Source organism: Microcaecilia unicolor, chromosome 8, assembly GCF_901765095.1.
Source record: "Microcaecilia unicolor chromosome 8, aMicUni1.1, whole genome shotgun sequence".
Lineage (NCBI taxonomy): Eukaryota > Metazoa > Chordata > Amphibia > Gymnophiona > Siphonopidae > Microcaecilia > Microcaecilia unicolor.
Window position 1 is genome coordinate 96,862,766 of NC_044038.1, and position 21,007 is coordinate 96,883,772.

The 21,007-nt window shown below is 42.7% G+C and overlaps 1 protein-coding gene across 1 annotated transcript in view; it reads left to right on the plus strand.

Moving 5' to 3' along the window:
* Positions 1-7,864: 7,864 nt before the first annotated feature.
* Positions 7,865-21,007, plus strand: part of LOC115475651 — a 451,633-nt gene continuing 438,490 nt past the window's right edge. The window contains exon 1 of the mRNA XM_030211552.1: positions 7,865-7,894. The gene's annotated coding sequence lies outside the window, so the exon portion shown is untranslated. The remainder of the gene's footprint in view (positions 7,895-21,007) is intronic.

The following is a 21,007-nucleotide window of genomic DNA, read 5'->3' on the forward strand; positions in this document are numbered from 1 at the left end:
ACTTCCTCTTCAAATGACCTTGAATCCCTGGAAGTCCTGTCCTTTCATCTAGTTGCTCTTCTTCCTATTAACTTTCTTCTTTTATACCATCCCCCACCCCTCTCATTCCAGGCTATTCAATTACTCCTCAGTCACTCTAGCCACTCCAACAGTGTGTAGTACAGTCCTTTTGACATATCTGTTATGACTTTGTTAGATCTACGATATTTGGTGTAGTAGGCCCCTCCTTATGGAATGCCCTCCCATCACATTTTCATTTGGAATGCTATCTAGAGAAATTTAAATCTGGCCTAAAAATATTCTGAATCAAAGGAGCATTCCCCAACTAATACCTTTTCCAGCTTGTGAGTGATTGCAGATGTATGGCATACGTGTCTGCATTACAGTCTTCCTGTCTCTATTTCTGACCTATCCAATGTAGTAGTTCCTTTTTCTTCCCTTTCCTTTCCTATTGTAGTTTGGAATTGTGAACTACTCTGAAAGTTCTTCTTATGGGTGGTATATCAAATTGTAATAAACCTGAAACTTAGACAACTTGGACTGGTTGGATAGTACAATGACTGCATTCTTTCATGGATAGACATTATAAAGTAAAACTCAATGGAGACTGGTCCTAGAGTAAGAAGCGAAAATGGGGAGTCACACAAGCCTACCCTCCTCCAAGTAATTTAGGGGTCCTTTTACCAAGCTGTGTATAAAAGGACCCCTGCGGTGGTGTCAGTACATGGGTTTACCCTCGTCTGGGCCTCCTTTTACCACAGCGGATAAAAGGTTTTTAAAAAAAAAACTGAAAGGCAGTGTGGTAAGTTAAGCCCTTGCCATGAACCACTGGGCAGTATGCAACACTGCCCAATTACTACTAGGTAAGCCCCCGGTACTAAAAAAGAAATATTTTTTGAGCACTGGAAATGGCGTGTAGCACACACTGGAACTACCATCGAGCTCCTGCGGTAGCCAAGCAGTAGGGCCAGTTTGCCTGATGACATTGCCTTGGTAGCCCTACTGTGGCTTATGTCTTCATTTGGTAAGATAGTATAGAGATTTGGTATTTCTTTCTATGCCTACACTGACAACATTCAGCATCTGTTATCTTTAAACACAGATGGTGCTTCCCAATAAGAAACCATCTCAACTTGCATGAATGGGGTTAGTTAGTGATTCTCGTGACTCTGGGTAAGTCACATCAACCTACAAATAGGTACCTGTATGTACTATACAAACTGCTTTGAATGTAGTTGCAAAAACCACAGAAAGACAATATATCAAGTCCCATTCCCTTTCCCTATTCTATAATAGAACTAGTAAAAAAAGGCACGTTTCTGGAAGAAATGAAACGGGCGCTAGCCCACCACTTCAATGTCGCCTTCGGCACGTAACCATTACACCTTTATTCAAGAAATCTAGACTGCCCCAACTTGACATTTCATCCTTTAGATTGTAAGCTCCTTTGAGCAGGGACTGTCCTTCTTTGTTAGACTGTACAGCACTGCGTAACCCCCAGTAGCGCTTTAGAAATGTTAAGTAGTAGTAGTAGTAGTTTAGTCTAGAATGTTATAAAATCTGCAGTACTTTGCTTTGGGGAGATTCAGTGGAAAAATTTGGGGATCCAAGTATCTGTGGGGAATGGTATCTTGTTCATTCCCTTAAAATACTGAGAGTTATTTTAGAGAAGGATAAGGTCGGTCAAAAGCTTGTCTCCATGGTAATTTGTCAAGTTATTTTAAATTAAACTAGTTAGAAAATTAAGCCTATACTTACAAGAAGGAGCATTTTGCACAGTAGTTCAGCAATTAGGACTAGATTCTATATATTACGCCTAAACATTTGACACTGAAATGAAATTCAGTTAAGCATATTCTATAAAATACATTAGGCATAGTTAATAGAATAAGCTTAAATTTACACGCAGTTTATAGAATACACCAAGCGCGGTCTATGTGACTGAATTTAGTAGAGGCCAATTACACCAAGTAAATCCTGTTGTAAATCCCAACGTCAAAATTAGGTGCAGAGTGGGTGTATTCTATAACAAATTGCATAGATTTTAGATACAACCATGACCCACCCATTCCACACCTATGGCTATGCTCCATTTTCAACTATACGACTTAGAATTTACGCACACCACATTACAAAATACGCTTAGCAAGTAGTGCATGTAAATTATAATTAATTTATTTATTTATGAACATTTATACCGCACTTTTTTTCCTCATGAAGCAGACTCAAAGTGGCGTACAATGCACACTTAAATCAATTACAATTACATTAGATAGGGGTGAAAGAACAGGGTAAGACGGGAAAGGGAAGATAGACTAAGATGGATGGCAGAAATCCAGGTGAACCAAGAGGGATGATGGAAATTCAGGCGGAACAGAGTGGCTCAAACAGGCCCAGGCAAGGCAATCCACATTCAGGAACTGTAGCAATACCCAGTTAATGCCAATTAGTGCTGATAATTGGTTGCTAACATCCAATTATCAGCATTGATTAGCTTGTTATCCAATTAGTGTATGCGCATTGTTATGAAATATGCTTTGATTTCCAACTGGAAATCTCAGCTCGATATATAGGATTCTGAGGTTAGAGCTTAGTTTACTGAACTACTGTAATGCCCTATATGCTGGTCTTCCTAATGTTTTGTTAAGAAGACTATAGGTTGCTCAAAATACAATAGCCAGATTTTTAACTAAAAGCCCTGGGAGAAGTGCTTTACTTTTACTTCAGCAGTTGCACTGGCTTCCTATAAAAACAACAGAGTGTTTCTTAAACTATCACTCCCTAAAAATGTTATGCTGAAGGATAGTATGGTTAATGCCTAAGAGAAACCTTTGATAATCACAAAAACCTTATTAGTTTTACCAGGTGTAGAAATTATAAGGTATGAAAATTGGAATCAAAAGTCCTTTTTGGGTAAAAGCTGTAAAAGAATAGAATAAACTTCCTCAGAAACTGCAGCGAGATTTATATAAGTACATAAGTATATAAGTACGTAAGTATTGCCACACTGGGACAGAACAAAGGTCCATCAAGCCCAGCATCCTGTTTCCAGCAGTGGCCAATCCAGGTCACTAATACCTGGCAAGAAGCCAAAAACGTACAAAACATTTTATGTTGCTTATTCCAGAAATAGTGGATTTCCCCCAAGTCCAATTTAATAATGTTCTATGGACTTTTCTTTTAGGAACCTGTCCAAATCTTTTTAAAACTCTGCTAAGCTAACCGCCTTTACCACATTTTCTGGAAACGAATTCCAGAGTTGAATTACATGTTGAGTGAAGAAAAATTTTCTCCAATTTCATTTTAAATTTACTACTTTGTAGCTTCATTACATGCCCACTAGTCCTAGTATTTTGGAAAAGAGTAAACAAATGATTCACGTCGACCAGTCCCACTCCACTAATTATCTTATAGACCTTTACCAAATCTCCCCTCAGCCATCTTTTCTCCAAGCTGAAGAGCCCTAGATGCTTCAACCTTTCCTCATAGGGAAGTCATCCCATCCTTTTTATCATTTTCATCGACCCTCTCTGTACCTTTTCTATTCCACTATATCCAGTGGCGTTCCGATGGACGCTGACACCCGGGGCGAATCGCCGATGCGCCCTGCCCCCCCGGGTGCAGTGCCCCCCCACGTGCAGCACGACCTCCCCCCGGCGAAGGGACACCCCCCAACCCGGCGAAAGACCCCCCCCGGGTGCACGCCGCTGAGGGGGTGCCGCGCGCCGGTCAGCGTCGTTCATTTCCATGCTCCTTCTGCCCCGGAACAGGTTACTTCCTGTTCCGGGGCAGAGGGAGCATGGAAATGAACGACGCTGACCGGCGCGCGGCACCCCCCCCAGCGTCATGCACCCGGGGCGGACCGCCCCCACCGCCCCCCCTTGGTATGCCACTGACTATATCTTTTTTGAGATGCGGTGACCAGAATTGATCACAATATTGGAGGTGCGGTCGCACCATGGATCAATACAAAGGCATTATAACGTCCTCACTTTTGTTTTCCATCCCTTTCCTAATAATACCTAACATTATATTTGCTTTCTTAGCTGCCACAGCACACTGAGTAGAGCATTTAAACCTATTATCAACAACGACGCCGAGATCCCTTTCTTGGTCGGTAACGCCTAATGTGGAACCTTGCATTACGTAGCGGTTTTTCGGGTTCCTCGTTCCCACATACATCACTTTGCACTTGCTCACATTAAATGTCATCTGCCATTTAGACACCAGGAGGAACATAATCGAAAGGGGCGCCCAAGCTTTTCTGAGGACGTACTCACAGGATGTCCCAGCGAAGGGGCAGGAAAACCCATATTATCGAAACAAGATGGGCATCCATCTTTAGTTTCGATAATACGGTTGGGGATGCCCAAATCTTGACATTTAGGTCATCCCTAGAGATGGTTGTCCTTTGACTTGGTCATTTCTGGTTTTCGGTGATAATGGAAACTAAGGACGCCCATCTCAGAACCGACCAAATGCAAGCCCTTTGGTCGTGTAAGAGCCAGCATTCATAGTGCACTGGTCCAAATGATATGCCAGGACATCAGCTGGGCACCCTTGGGGGCACTGAAGTGGACTTCACAAAAAGCTCCCAGGTACATAGCTCCCTTACCCTTGTGCGCTGAGCCCCCAACCCCCCCAACCCCCCCCCCAAAACCCACTACCCACAACTGTACAACACTACCATAGCACTTATGGGTGAAGGGGAGCACCTAGGTGTGGGTACAGTGGGTTTGTGCTGTGTTTTGAAGGGCTCACATTTACTACCACAAGTGTAACAAGTAGGGGGGGGGGGGGGATGGCCTGCTTTAGACTTCACCGAAGAAGATTTAGGAGTGATACCAGTGCCAGAAATGGTATTCAAATCTGACGAATCAGAGAACTGAATGATATCTTTATAAACCTAGAGGATGTAATGAGGCAATTTGAAAATTGAAGAGTAGCAAATATCCTGGACTGGATGGTATTGATCCCAGCATACTGATAAAATTGAAAAATGAACTGGCTGAACTATTATTAGTATTATGCAATTTATCTTTAAAATCGAGTGTGGTACCGGAAGATTGGAGGGTATACACATAACACCAATATTTAAAAAAGGTTCCAGAGGGGATTCAGGAAATTATAGACCGGTGAGCCTGATGTTGGTGCCAGGCAAAATGGTAAAGACTATTACAAAGAACAAAATTACAGAGCATATTCAAAAGCATGGACTAATGAGACAGAACCAACATGGATTTAATGAAGGGAAATCTTGCCTCACCAATCTATTACATTTAATTGAAGAGGTAAACAAACAAGTGGATAAAGGTGAACTGGTTGTTATTGTGTATCTGGATTTTCAAAATATGTTTGACAAAGTACCTCGTGAATTTATTCACTCTCCCACCTCTGCAATAAAGCTCCTTCTCTTCCGATTTCCATTTCTATTTCCATCCTCCAATACAGCTCTCAGAACTACGAAGTCTCTTGCTGCGGGGCATGAAATCCTGAATATCTACTGACTGTTGAGTAAATTATCTGCATTTATTCAATAAAGTAAATTTCAGAAAAAGAAAAGAGACTTTCTGGGTGTGCTGATGTGCCAAAGTTACACTTCTTGGATATTAAAGCCTTAAGAATATTATGCTTTAAGAGGCCAAGACAGTCCCTCTCCAGGAGAGCTTAGTCTAAGTGGCTGAGTGGCCTAGTTAGTGGTTAGGGTGGTGGACTTTGAGTTTGAATCCCACTTCAGGCACAGGCAGCTCCTTGTGACTCTAGGCAAGTCACTTAACCCTCCATTGCCCCAGGTACAAACAAGTATCTGTATACAATATGTAAGCCGCATTGAGCCTGCCATGAGTGGGAAAGCGCGGGGTACAAATGTAACAAAAATAAAAAATAAAGACTCCAGAAGAAATTGGAGAGTCATAGGATAGGAGGTAGTGTCCTATTGTGGATTAAAAACTGGTTAAAGGATAGAAAACAGAATGTAGGGTTAAATGTATTCTCGATGGAGAAGGGTAGATAGTGGGGTTCCACAGGGCTATGTGCTGGGACTGCTGCTTTTTAACATATTTGTAAATGATCTAGAGGTGGGAGTAACTAGTGGGGTAATTAAATTTGCTGACAACACAAAGTTATTCAAAGTTGTTAAATCGCAAGAGGATTGTGAAATATTATGAGGACCTTAAAAGACTGGGAGACTTGCAGGCTTATTTTCGAAAGAGAAGGACGCCCATCTTTCGACAAAAATTGCAAGATGGGCGTCCTTCTCACAGGGTCGCCCAAATCAGTATAATGGAAAGCCAATTTTGGGCGTCCTCAACTGCTTTCCATCGCGGTGATGACCAAAATTCCCGGGGGCATGTCGGAGACATAGCGAAGGCGGGACTTCTTTATTTACATGGGCATCCTTGACCCATAATGGAAAAAAAGGGTGTCCCTGATGAACACTTGGATGACTTTATCTGGTCCTTTTTTCCTTATGACCAAGCCACAAAAAGGTGCCCGAACTGATCAGATGACCACCGAAGGGAATCGGGAATACCTCCCCTTACTCCCCCAGTGGTCACTAACCCCCTCCCACCATAAAAAGATTGTTTTAATATTTTTTGCTAGCTTCAAATGTCATACCCAGCTCCATGACAGCAGTATGCAGGTCCCTGGAGCAGTTTTAGTGGGTGCAGTGCACTTCAGGCAGGCGGACCCAGGCCCATCCATGTACCACCTGTTACACTTGTGGTGGTAAATGTGAGCCCTCCAAAACCCACCAGAAACCCACTGTACCCACATCTAGGTGCCCCCTTCAGCCCTAAGGGCTATGGTAGTGGTGTACAGTTGTGGGGAGTGGGTTTTGGGGGGGCTCAGCACACAAGGTAAGGGAGCTATGCACCTGGGAGCAATTTAGGAAGTCCACTGCAGTGCCCCCTAGGGTGCCCGGTTGGTGTCCTGGCATGTCAGGGGACCAGTGCACTACGAATGCTGGCTCCTCCCATGACAAAATGCCTTGGATTTGGTCGTTTTTTAAATGGGTGTCCTCGATTTCCATTATCGGCGAAAACCGAGGTCACCCATCTCTAAGGTCAACAATCTCAACATTTAGGTCGACCATCTCTAAGGTCGATTCTTTTGCCGACTTCTTGCTTTAATATACCTAAAAAAATGTTTACTATGGGTTTTTGCTAATTCTCACTACTGTATTTTAGAAAATACTGACATCAACTCTTTTTCCTCCTCACACTAAATGAGGAATGGATCACTTCTTGATGTGCTCAATAAGCTGTTTATATATTTTTGATTTGTAATATTGGAGTGATTACTGTTTCCTTGAAATAAGTAGCTATTATTTTCTCCCCTTTCAGTGTTTGTTTTAATCTGTGAACTATCTTGATTCATTAATATCAAGGAGAGGATATAAAATGTTTTATATGTAAATAAAGAAGTGTGAGATGTATTAACATTGGATTATGCCATTATTCTATAAAATAACCTATTCATCTAGTATTCATTATAGAACAGACTCCTAATATGCATCCTTGTGGCATTTAAATGGAGGCAACCATTTATAGAATTTCCCCCATTATCTGTATCCTAGCATGTCTTCATGGTCTTCATCCTTCAGGAGCTGACAGATAAAAGAGATTGAAAGTAATAGGACTGGATATGTTGATGTATGTTCTAGCAACATTATATAAGATAATGTTGCCAAATATATCTGCTCAAATTAAAATATCTAATTTTCTTTCAGGAGGATGGAAATTTGGAGGTGGTAAAACAGTTGGTGGTGAGTCTGACAATGGGAGTCAATTTGTAAAGCATTTTCCTCATGTGCCAAATGTATCTGCTCACATTGAAATATCTACTTTTATTTCAGGAGAATGGAAATTTGGAGGTGGACAAAAATTTGGTGGTGAGTTTGACAGGGAGTCAATTTATAAAGCATTTTCTTCAAGTAAAGTATGTTTTACATTTTGGAAAATGGCCATTATGACACTGGATGAATGTATATACACATACAGTATGACTAAGCATGTTGACGAAAGAACACAGACTTTTTATGAAATCCTTGCACAGGTGTTTAGGGGAACATATTTAGGAGGAGTTGTGAGCCATACTTTATAACATGCATGTATACACGAACAGAGTACACAAACCTAATTACAACTGCCTCAGATCAGGTGAAATTTTCTGCAAAAGTATTTGTGAAGCAGTGGGACTAGGTCTGGAAAGCTATTTCATAAAGACACATATACACACAAATTGTCTTTATAAAATAGTTCCAATGGCTTATTTAGTAAATATAAAGTTACGGGACTCCAATTATGTCACAAGTCTAGAACAGTGAGTACCCGATACATCAGCTTCTAAATATTCAAAATTTGTAATTACATATGCTATAAATCCGTTCAAATATCACTATGAAATTCTTTGGTGACCTCAGCAGTGCTCATTGCTAATACATAGAGATAGCAATGTAGCTAGCACCCACCTCTTCATCGGCTCACCCAATTAACATCTAACTATTTATGCTTTTCACTAATTATTATTCTTATGTGTATCAATAGAAATCAAACAAAATAAAACATGGAAAAGAAAATAAGATGATACCTTTTTTATTGGACATAACTTAATACATTTCTTGATTAGCTTTCGAAGGTTACCCTTCTTCGTCAGATCGGAAATAAGCAAATGTGCTAGCTGACAGTGTATATAAGTGAAAACATTCAAGCATTACTATGACAGTCTGACAGGGTGGGATGATGGGGGTGGGTCGGAGGAATGCATGGGGACATCAAAGTATATCATTGATATTCTAACAGGATGGGTGTGGATAGGTGAGGGGTGGGGTGATCAACAGAGACATACAGCTTTATGGTTTATAATGGGTTAGGAACCCCAGATCCTTGTTAAGTCCTTTCTGTTGGGTGTTAAAATATTCAATCATTCTGACTTCAAAGGTCTTACGTTCTTGTATGGTTTTAAAGTTACCTTTCAGTATTCTCACTGTGAAATCACTGGTACAGTATCCTGGTTCTATGAAGTGCTGTCCCACGGGGGTGGGGGCCCTACTGGCTGTATTGTTCATATGATGTCTATGTAAATTGAATCTTGTCTTAAGCATCTGGCCTGTTTCTCCAATATAGCATCCTTCGTTACATTTTTTGCACTGAATGATATATACCACATTGGAAGATGAGCAAGTGAAAGATCCCTTTATGTTGAATATCTTTCCTTTGTGGATGACTTTGGGGTCCTGTGAAATGTTTTGGCATAGTTTGCAACTGGATAAATTACAGGGAAGTGTGCCCTTCTGTTCCTTTTCAGTCTGTGATGGAAGTTTACTTCTGATTAGCTTGTGTTTTAAGTTGGGTGGCTGTCGGAAGGCCAGTACTGGTGGGGATGGGAATATCTCTTTCAGTAATTCATCCTCCTGGAGTATAGGTTGTAGATCTCTTATGATTTTCCTCAGTTTTTCCAGCTCTGGATTGTATGTCACTACAAGGGGGATTCTGTCTGTGGATTTTTTCTCCTTGTACTGTAGCAGATTCTCCCTGGGTGTTTTGAGGGAGGAAGCAATATTCTTGGAGATTATTTTGGAGTTGTAGCCTTTCTGTTTGAAGGATGCAGTCAGGCTTTTAAGGTGTCTGTCTCTGTTTAAAGGTAACTTTAAAACCATACAAGAACGTAAGACCTTTGAAGTCAGAATGATTGAATATTTTAACACCCAACAGAAAGGACTTAACCAGGATCTGGGGTTCCTAACCCATTATAAACCATAAAGCTGTATGTCTCTGTTGATCACCCCACCCCTCACCTATCCACACCCATCCTGTTAGAATATCAATGATATGCTTTGATGTCCCCATGCATACCTCCGACCCACCCCCATCCTCCCACCCTGTCAGACTGTCATAGTAATGCTTGAATGTTTTCACTTATATACACTGTCAGCTAGCACATTTGCTTATTTCCGATCTGACAAAGAAGGGCAACCTTCGAAAGCTAATCAAGAAATGTATTAAGTTATGTCCAATAAAAAAGGTATCATCTTATTTTCTTTTCCATGTTTTATTTTGTTTGATTTCTATTGATAACCTTAAGAGTGGACTAACATGGCTACCACACTCCTATTCTTATGTGGAAATCAATATTAAGTACTCATCTTTTTGTACGTCAAACCAAGGGGTTTTAATATCCAACACACATGTTTTGCCCAAAGACGAGCTGTCTCAAGGACAATCCCATCCAAAGAAAGAAAAAAAAATATATCTAGAGCCAGTACGTAAGAATCATATCTTTTTATCCTCATGCAGTGACCCATTACATTTTAGACATTTTCTCTTACCCTAAGCTGTCATTAGCACCAGCTCTGTTTTTACTTTCTGGGAAAACCCCTTGCAAAGATGGCGGCGGCGTTTCTTCAACCTGCTTTTATCCAGTTACTTTATCATGATGTCATGATCCCTCCCCCTGGCTCCCTTATTTGTGACATAACCGATATTATGTCACAACTAGTTCATATAAATGAGTGACGCCCACTCCAGCTCTGCATTTAAGCCAGCCCATGACACAGTTTGTAATGTATATATGTACCATTGTTCTCTGTCATTCAGTAATCTACCTACTGAATTTCCTTCCTTACCCATCTGTACATCCTCCACTATTCTCTATCTGATATCTTCTACAATATGTTGATGCTGCAACCAGTGATCCACCAGAGGTGCCTGAGTGTTATGGGTAGTAATACGGGATTTATGATCAGTCAGACGTATCTTAATAGAATGGGCACTCCTACCCACATAGACTAGTTTACAAGGAGGGGCATAATCGAAAGGGGCCACCCATCTTTAAGGGCGGCCATCTCCATGGACAGATCCGAGAAGGGGCGGTCCCGACCGTATTATCGAAAAAGATGGGCGCCATCTTTTGTTTCGATAATACGGCTGGGCCCGGCCAAATGTCAGAGATGGGCGGGTTTGAGATGGTCGGCATCGGTTTTCAGCGATAATGGAAACCGAAGGCGGCCATCTCAAAAACAAACAACTCCAAGGCATTTGGTCATGGGAGGGGCCAGGATTCGTAGTGCACTGGTCCCCCTCACATGCCAGGACACCAACCAAGCACCCTAGGGGGCACTTTTAAAAATAAAAAAAAAACATTAAAATAACTCCCAGGTGCATAGCTCCCTTACCTTGGGTGCTGAGCCCCCCAAATCCCCCCCAAATCCCACTCCCCACAACTCTACACCATTACCATAGCTCTTATGGGTGAAGGGGGACACCTACATATGGGTACAGTGGGTTTTGGGGGGGTTTGGAGGGCTCACATTTACCACCACAAGTGTAACAGGTAGGGGGGGATGGGCCTGGGTCCACCTGCCTGAAGTGTACTGCACCCACTAAAAACTGCTCCAGGGACCTGCATACTGCTGTGATTGAGCTGGGTATGACATTTGTGGCTGGCTTAAAGGCTGGAAAAAAAGTTTTTAAAGTACTTTTTTGGTGGGAGGGGGTTAGTGACCACTGAGGGAGTCAGGTGGGTCATCCCTGATTCCCTCCGGTGGTCATCTGGGCAGTTCAGGCACCTTTTTGGGACTTGGACCTAAAAAAAAGGGTCCAAAAAAAGCGACCTAAATTCTCGCTCCGGCCGCCCTTCTTTTTTCCATTATGGCCTGAAGCCAGCCATCTGTTAACCACTCCCATGCCCTCCCCTGTCCCGCCTTCGCTACTGTGCCGACACCCCCCCCCCCCCCATGAACTTTGTTCGTCTCCACTATGGAGTGCAGTTGAAAGCGCCCAAAATCAGCTTTCGATTATACCAATTTGGGCGCCCTCGGGAGATGGGCGCCCATCTCGCGAAGATGGGTGCCCTTCTCCTTTCAAAAATAAGCCTGAAGGGCACTCTATTATATTACATAGATCACATTGCTGGTCTCACAGTTCGTGATATCTCTATCCCTTATTATCCTCCCAGTTCCCGGGTCTACCTATTTGGGTCCTATCATCGCTAATCTACACCATTGGCACCTCCCCTAGCCATTGGCTGTTCCCCCTAGCCTTGTTACAATGAGGGTCACAGAATTTATTAGGTCCTAGCCACTCTCCAAGTGTTTTGCCCCTTGTGTAAGATATCATCGGAAATTCCTGAAAGCAGGGATAAAGCTGGACTATATGCCAGTGAGATTTCATAATCTGTACCACCTTCTGGCTAACGTCAGTAAAGGGAACAACACATGTCAACCGATCTGGTTCTTATTTTTTACAATCATTCAACAAGAAGGGACATTGGGCATAGCGGGCTCTTAGGTACGCTTTTCTAATAGCTGACTTGAGATGACCTCTTGCCAAAAATCTATGTTGTAACTCTTTAGTCTGATCCTTAAACTCTTGCAAAGAGGAGCACACACATCTAGCTCTCAGGAACTGGCTAACATGGATATTATATTTCAAATGGTAAGGGTGAAAACTACCAAACTGTACCAATGCATTACGGCTCACTGGTTTTCGGTATAAGGAAGTGGATAATCCAGTTCCATCTTTGTATATCCATAAATCGAAGAACTCAATGGCATTAATGTTGGCAGACTTGGTGAAAGTTATATTGACATCCAATGTGTTAAGCCATCCAATGAACTCATTCAGTAGTTGTTCTAACTCAGTCCAAAGAAAAAATACATCATCCAAAAAGTGCTTCCACAAGCGGACAGCCTTGAATTTTTCTGAAGGGTAGATCAGCATGGATTCAATGCGAGCAAAGATAGTGATGACATGAGTACTGGAAATGATCCTGAACCCAGTGAACAAGTGGGGGAAGAACGAGGAACGGGAATTAAGAAAATGAGAGCCAAATCCACTCAGCAGAAACAACAATCACAAAATGATTGGGATCGACCAGGGGACACACGAGGACAGACCTCAAGGAAACAGTAAATGTTTCTTCCTACATCCCCACTTTAGAACAAATTCAATTGCTAGATCTGGGATTGGGTTTTGTACCGACGACTCAACATGATGCTTTCCGCCTTTGCATAGCTCTCTATAGGTTTTTTCGTAAACTACAATGCAAAATATAATTTTTACACCATCCTTGCTCTATTGACACTTCAATGGTCAAGCCGCCTTCCAGGTGGTATCCACAAGGTCCTATGAATCCGGTGGTTTCCACATTCAAGGATCTGATATTTTGGGACTTAGTTAAATTAGAAACGATATGGAATAAGAAGAAAAGCAAGAGTAATCTATCGATTCAACAATGGACAGCATTGGAGAGCCTTTGTAATGAACCATCAGTTATAGTTTTGAAAGCTAAGGTGGGAGCCACCGTAATTTGGGAAAGAGAAAAGTATCAGCTAGAAGCGATGCAACAGTTACTGGATATTACAGCATATAGACTACTACTGGGGGATCCAATGGAGGGATTACAGAAACAGATTAATGCTCTTGTGATGGAAGCCATAAGAACAAATATATTGACAGCCAAAGAATCTAGATTCCTCATGGAAGAAAACCCACAGACCCAGAAAATGTATTTTGTTCCAAAAATACATACGCAGTTGGATCATCAGCTGGGTTGCCCGATTGTCTCTACTAAATTGTCTGTTTTGGAACCCCTATTCCAATATTTAGATCAATTTTTGAAAAAAACATGTGACTAAGATGTCATCATATATTAAAGACTCACTTCATTTTTTAAGAGAGATGGAACAGATTGAAAATGTCACAGAAGATACTTGGTTAGTCACTTTAGACATAGTATCATTATATACACGAATTCACCAGGGAGGGGCTATGGATATTATTTGGGAGATAGTGGAAGCACGACCGGACCCCCAGCAGATACCATCAGAATTTATTATCCAATTAGCAGAATTGGTGATCTATAATAATTATTTTTGGCTTCATGATAAGTTTTACTTGCAAATTCAAGGTGTAGCGATGGGGACTACAGTAGCCCCATCGGTAGGAACATTATACATTGCTCACATTGAATCTATTCAAGGCTGTCTGCTTGTGGAAGCACTTTTTGGATGATGTATTTTTTCTTTGGACTGAGGCAGAACAACTACTGAATGAGTTCATTGGATGGCTTAACACATTGGATGTCAATATAACTTTTACCACGTCTGCCAACATTAATGCCATTGAGTTCTTCGATTTATGGATATACAAAGATGGAACTGGATTATCCACTTCCTTATATCGAAAACCAGTGAGCCGTAATACATTGCTACAATTTGGTAGTTTTCACCCTCACCATTTGAAATATAATTGCCCTGTTAGCCAGTTCCTGAGAGCTAGATGTGTGTGCTCCTCTTTGCAAGAGTTTAAAGATCAGACTAAAGAGTTACAAAAGATATTTTTGGCAAAAGGTTATCTCAAGTCAGCTATTAGAAAAGCGTACCTAAGAGCCCGCTATGCCCAATATCCCCTCTTGTTGAATGACTGTAAAAAAGAAGAACCGAATCGATTGACAGGTGTTCTCCCCTTGACTGACATTAGTCAGAAGGTGGTACAGATTATGAAATCTCACTAGCATATAGTCCAGCTTTATCCCTGCTTTCAGGAATTTCCGATGGTATCTTACACAAGAGGCAAAACACTGGGAGAGCAGCTGGGACCTTATAAATTCTGTGAACCTCATTGTAACAAGGCTAGGGGGAACAGCTGACCTGTGGGAGGTGCCAATGGTGTAGATTAGCGATGATAGGACTCGAATGGGTAGACCCGGGAACTGGGAGGATAATAAGGGATAGAGATATCACGAACTGTGAGACCAGCAATGTGATCTATGTAATAAGAGTGCCCTTGTAAACTAGTCTATGTGGGGAGGAGTGCCCGTTCTATTAAGATACGTCTGACTGAACATAAATCCTGTATTACTACCCATAACACTCAGGCACCTCTGGTGGATCACTGGTTGCAACATCAACATACTGTAGAAGATATCAGATGGAGAATAGTGGAGGATGTACAGATGGGTAAGGAAGGAGGTTCAGTAGGTAGATTACTGAATTACAGAGAACAATGGTACATATATACATTACAAACAGTGTTACGGGCTGACTAAAATGCAAAGCTGGAGTGGGCGTCGATCATTTAAATGAGCTAGTTGTGACATAATATCGGTTATGTCACAAATAAGGGAGCCAGGGGGAGGGATCATGACATCATGATAAAGTAACTGGATAAAAGCAGGTTGAAGAAACGCCGCCGCCATCTTTGTAGAGGTTTTTCCAAGAAAGTAAAAGCAGAGCTGACGCTAATGACGGCTTAGGGGAAGAGAAAATGTCTAAAATGTAATGGGTCACTGCATGAGGATAAAAAGATATGATTCTTACGTACTGGCTCTAGAAATATGATATTTTTTCTTTCTCTGTAGGGGATTGTCCTTGAGAAAGCTCGTCTTTGGGCGAAACATGCGTGTCGGACATTAAAACCCCTTGGTCTGACGTACAAAAAGATGAGTACTTAATATTGATTTCCACATAAGAATAAAAATTAGTGAAAAGCATAAATAGTTAGATGTTAATCGGGTGAGCTGATGAAGAGGTGGGTGCTAGCTACATTGCTATCTCTATGTATTAGCAATGAGCACCACTGAGGTCACCAAAGAATTTCATAGTGATATTTAAATGGATTTATAGCATACGTAATTACAAATTTTGGATATATAGAAGTTGATGTATCGGGTACCACTATTCTAGACTTGTGTCTTTATAAAATAAGCTCATTTTTCAAAATTTTTATAGATGCCTTGTAATATTTATCCCAAGCATATGGGAATCGCTAGCAAGGAGAAATTATTATGCTTTTTTCTCACTTACTATTTGGTGATATGATTGTGCTTCCCAAAGCGGTATATCAAGTATTCAATTAATTTTGGAAACTTGATCTGGATGCATGAAGGATATATTGTTCATATGAAGAGAATCGTCTACAGCATTTGTAGGTTGCATGCACAAGGAGTTTTCCATTGAAAAATAATTTTTTTAGTCCTATTTGGTACAAGGTCCTGCAGGCAGCATCCTAATTATGCTTCCCTTGTTTCCTCCAGTTTAGTGTAGGGTCTATTGTTGTAGTTGTTGCAGTATGACTTGAATGTCCAAGAATGTCAATGAAAGTCATGGATCTTGTAATAAAGCCCATAATAGTATACACCAGATAAAAGGGACAGACCTAAAATGTATATAAAGAAAATTTATTGGCACTCAAGAAGAGCTGAGCTTCTTGGCAGCTTTTGCAACCTTTGGTTATGATTAGCATGATTTGTAAGTTAGTGAATCTTATTGTATGAATATATTTCTATGTCTGGAGGCAGGGGAGAAGGATAAAGGAAAAACTGATTTCTCAGTGATGGAATCTCCTGTTGATGATGGTGTATGAATTTTCAGAAACTCTCTTTTTACTAAGTTTATTTATGATTTTGTAGAAGTGATGTGGCAATCCTAGACACACAAGTGAAACTTGAGGTGATGCTGGGGAGTTGGCCTTTCTTCTTTCATTCTTTTCCATTTGTGCTTGTGTTCATTTGGTTTCCAGCTTTGGGTGGCCAAGAGGGGCATAATCAAATGTGAACGCCTATCTCCATGGGCATCTATATCCGAAAACGGGTACGTGAAGAGGCGGGACAGACCGTATTTTTGAAAAAATGGACATTTTTCAGCTGGGCATTTGTTTTTTTTAGCGATAATGGAAACTAAAAACGCCCAGCTCAAAAACGTCCTAATCCGAGCCGTTTGGTCATGGGAGGGGCCACGATTCGTAGTACACTCGCCCCCCTGACATGCCAGGACACCAACTGGGCACCCTAGAGGTCAGTGCGGTGGACTTCAGACAACACTCCCACATGCATAGCTCCCTTACCACGGGTGCTGAGCACCCAACCCCCTTCCCCCAAAACCCACTACCCACAAATGTACAACACTACCATAGCTCTTATGGATGAAGGGGGCACCTACATGTGGGTGCAGTGGGTTTTGGAGGCCTCCCATTTACTAGCACAAGTGTTACAGGTAGGGGGGATGGGCCTGGGTCCACCTGGCTGAAGTGCACTGCGGTACCCACTAAAAGTGCTCCAGGGACCTGCATACACGCAGGCCTCTAGGACTTGTTGCTGCTATATAACATTGGCACACCAGTTGACACCTGAAGACTAATCTCTCCGAAAATGTCCTTTATTGGAATAAGCACGCTTACTCACAGTTAACTGCAGATCAGAGGTTGTACCCCACTGGCAACGAGTCTCCCTGGTACTGAGATTAGCAGTAGGTCCGAGCTGGCAGAATGGTGTACAATGCCCTCTTTCAGTCACATTCAAGGTAAGAATTAAGTTCTGTAACGTGGCTAACATGTGAAAGGGATCTAAAACTGGCTTACAAAAATGGCCACTACCTCATGGACTACCGGAAACAAAACAGGGCACACTCTGACCCAGTAAGCAGGGGGAAAAGCACCATGGGAGTAGAGCCTACCAACTACCAACATCGTGAGCATTTGCCACAAGCTAGTGGAGCCCAATACCCTACACCCACCACAATGCATTGCTGATGTTACTCTGCAGTGCGCATAACAGAAAAGGTGTCACACTCACCCGAGAGCCACATCAGAACCAGGGAAAGGCTGTCACAGGATAGAACACATTCTGCTGTCAAAGAGGTGGGTACGGCATTTGAGGTTGGCATAGAGGCTGGAAAAAAAGTTTTTAAAGTGTTTTTTTTTTTGGTGGGAGGGGGTTAGTGACCACCGAGGGAGTCCGGGGAGGTCATCCCCGATTCCCTCAAGTGGTCATCTGGTCAGTTGGGGCACTTTTTTGGGACCTGTTCGTGAAAAAAAAGGTCCAAAAAAAGTGACCCAAAATCGCGGTAAAAACGCCTTTTTATTTTCGATTAGCAGTTAAAGACGCCCATCTCTCCTCGGCCGATAACCACACCCCAGTTCCGCCTTCACCATGCCTCCGACACGCCCCCGTCAACTTTACCTGTTTCCGCAATGGATTGCAGTTGGAAACGCCCAAAATCGGCTTTCGACTATACTGATTTGGGCGCCCACAGGAGAAAGACGCCCATATCCCGATTTGAGTCGCAATATAGGCGTTTTTCTCTTTTGATTATAAGCAGGCAAGTGGCATAGTTGTCTCATTCTTATCTTGTCCTAGGCTGTCTTCTCCCAATTGTTGTGGTTGCACATTTTAAGTCCTTGAATCTGCCATATGGTCTTTCTTGTGATGTGTGCCCATTTTACATTGACCATACATCCAAAATTTGGGACTTCTGATATCCTCTATTGTTGTACATGGTCACATAAGCTTTTTCTACCATTTTTTCCACACTTGAAATCTGGTGATTTCAAAGACTTCTATTGGAGACCCTATTGTGAAGTCCAAGCAGAGTCTGTCATAGTTATGTGTGTAAATTATAGAATACTATAATTTATGTGTGTTTTTCAGCAATCTAGGTGCAATCATTTACAATAGCTCTATTGCTGATGTAAGTGGTTGTGCCTAAATTAAATTTCTCCAAGGACAAGCAGGACATTAATTCTCACCAGTGGGTAACGCGGCACCATGTTGCCCTGTCTGGAGCTTATGACAAGCTTTACAGAGCTTTGTGCAGTGCGAGACATGCTCCACTGCACATATGCAGGTGCCTTCCCTCCCGCCACGAAAGCACAGTTATTGCAGTTATTTTCTACCATGGTGAGGAGAAGCTGCGTTTGTGGTTTCTTTCTTCATTCCTGGTCTGGAAGAGCTTGTTTTTTGGTGCCTTTTGGGTTTTTTCGCCTGTTTTTGTGTCTGTTCTCAGGTTTCGGTGCCCTTCATTCCTGTACTCTATTAGTTTCTTTTTTCCCAGTTTTAGGTTTCATGTTTAGGCCTTGACTTCAGCCAGGTTCTTCTCATGCCTTTTTTTTCGTTCCTTGCCCCTTTTTTCAGGGACCAACACATCCTTTTGATCTGGCTGTTGAAGATTTTCCGTCCATGTCCACTAAAGTTCCCAGTGGCGACAAGCACTGTACCCAGTGCAATTGGACCATCTCTGGTAAAGGCACCCATTTTTGATGTCTTCAGTGTTTAGGGCCTGACTAAATCCCTGATAACTGTGTCCTCTGTCTTCAAATGAAGAAGAGGACTTTGGTATCCAGAGATGCTCAACGTGAGAACATTTTTGGAGCCAGGTCTGAGTCCTCAATATCAGCATTGACATCGGCATTGAGGTCAGCGGAGTCGGCATCCATTCCAAAGACCGCACCAACATCGGGAGTATCGGTCAACATGGCTGCTTTGAGACCCATTTAGTAGTGCATCAAATGGGTCTCCATCTGACTCGTTGCAGACTACTGGATAGGATCACCCGGACCAGCCAGTGTCAGATCTGACCCCGAGGGGACGTGAGAATTCAACATCATCCTTGTTGGAACTGAGGAGTCTTGATGCCGAGCTCCGGGTGAATACCAAGAAACATTAACATCGGTCATCCTCAAAGCATGGTGCTGGGAGTTCCGGGGCATGAAGGGATTTTGCACCCGAGAAGCGTTAGTGCCAGGAGGATCACTCCCCCTCTATTCAGGAAGTGCCGATATGTAGGTGCCGTAGCAGCCAAGACCCGACTCCCATCTCAGTCCCATCAGTTCTGCAGCCTGTCTCAGAGCTGGCATCCCAGTCTTTCCTGGTGTCGGTCCTCAATGAGTGTATCTGGGCCTTGCTTCCTGAGCAGCTGGATGGCATTTTGCAACAGTGTGCATCAGCATCGGGGTGCTTGCACCTACCCTGCTGCCCATTGCTGGCCCTCAGCCTGCAATGTGGTCTCCAACGGCAGTACCACATAAGGCTCTGGTGTTGACTGCCACCCAAACTGGTACCCCCTCAACATTGGTGGAGGAAACTTTGCTGGAGTTGAGATGGAAGCCCACTCTTTCATGCCCCTCTCAGAGACATGGATCCCCTAAGTTGAGGCAGGCTCGGTATCAACCATCCCACAAGGAGTTGCTATCTGACATCGATGGCTCATGGGAGTCAGAGGAGGATCAAAGGTACTTTTCGGAGGATGAGTCCTATGGCATCCCCTCTGAACTCTCCACTCCGCTTGAAAGGAGAAAGTCTACTCTGGAGAGCCTTTCGTTCCCCTCTTTTGCAAAGGAAATGGCTGAAACTATTCTATTTTGTTTGGAGGTGGAGTATGAGCCCAGGGCTAAGTTGCTCGAGGTCCTGGACTATGAGTCTCCTCCTAGGGAGGCTGTGACTGTCCCTCTCTATGAAGTATTCAAGGAAGTCCTCGATCAGAATTGGGAGTCCCCTTTGTCGGCCCCCTTCTTGCCCAAGAAGATTGAAATGATGTGTCGGATCCACAGCATATCTGGTTTTGCTAGGCCCCAGATTCTTCACAATTCCATAGAGATGGAATCTGCTCTCAAAAGAGAGGAGTTCTAGAGATTATGCCTCAGTGTCCCAGGCAGAGAAGCTAGGACTCTTTTGGGAGGAAGATGTTCCAGGCCTCAATGCTCGTGTCCCGTATACAATCTTACCAGCTGTGAAGCTGGGTCCCCCTTCCAGGACCCAGCTGGGCTTGACCCAGCTTAGCTTTCTTCTTCACCCGACTGTTGCCTCATTCCACACCACCTTGGCCTGCTCTGGAAACTCAGCGCCCGACCCCCTGAGAGCTTGCAGGACTTCCTCCTCTCTCTATTGTTTCCACAGAGGCTCAATCAAGGCAAAACGTTTATAGAAAAAAAAACTTTATTTTCTTGCTTCCATTCAGCATAGACACAAAAGGAAAACACCTTACTCCCAGGTTGTTAAGGTTTGCTGCCAAAGTCTCATTCAGGGTTTAAACAGTCCATATAACTTCACTTTAGCCAAAATTACTTCTTTTAGGGAACAGTACATTATCAGAAAGAAAACACAATAGCTTGGTAGGTTGCAGGCCCAGACCTTTTCAGTATGAAACAGTTTACACAGTCTTTCTTACATCACAGCTACACAGCTTTGGTCCCACCTGGTTCAGACTGGGGTTTCAATTGTGCCCAGCCCT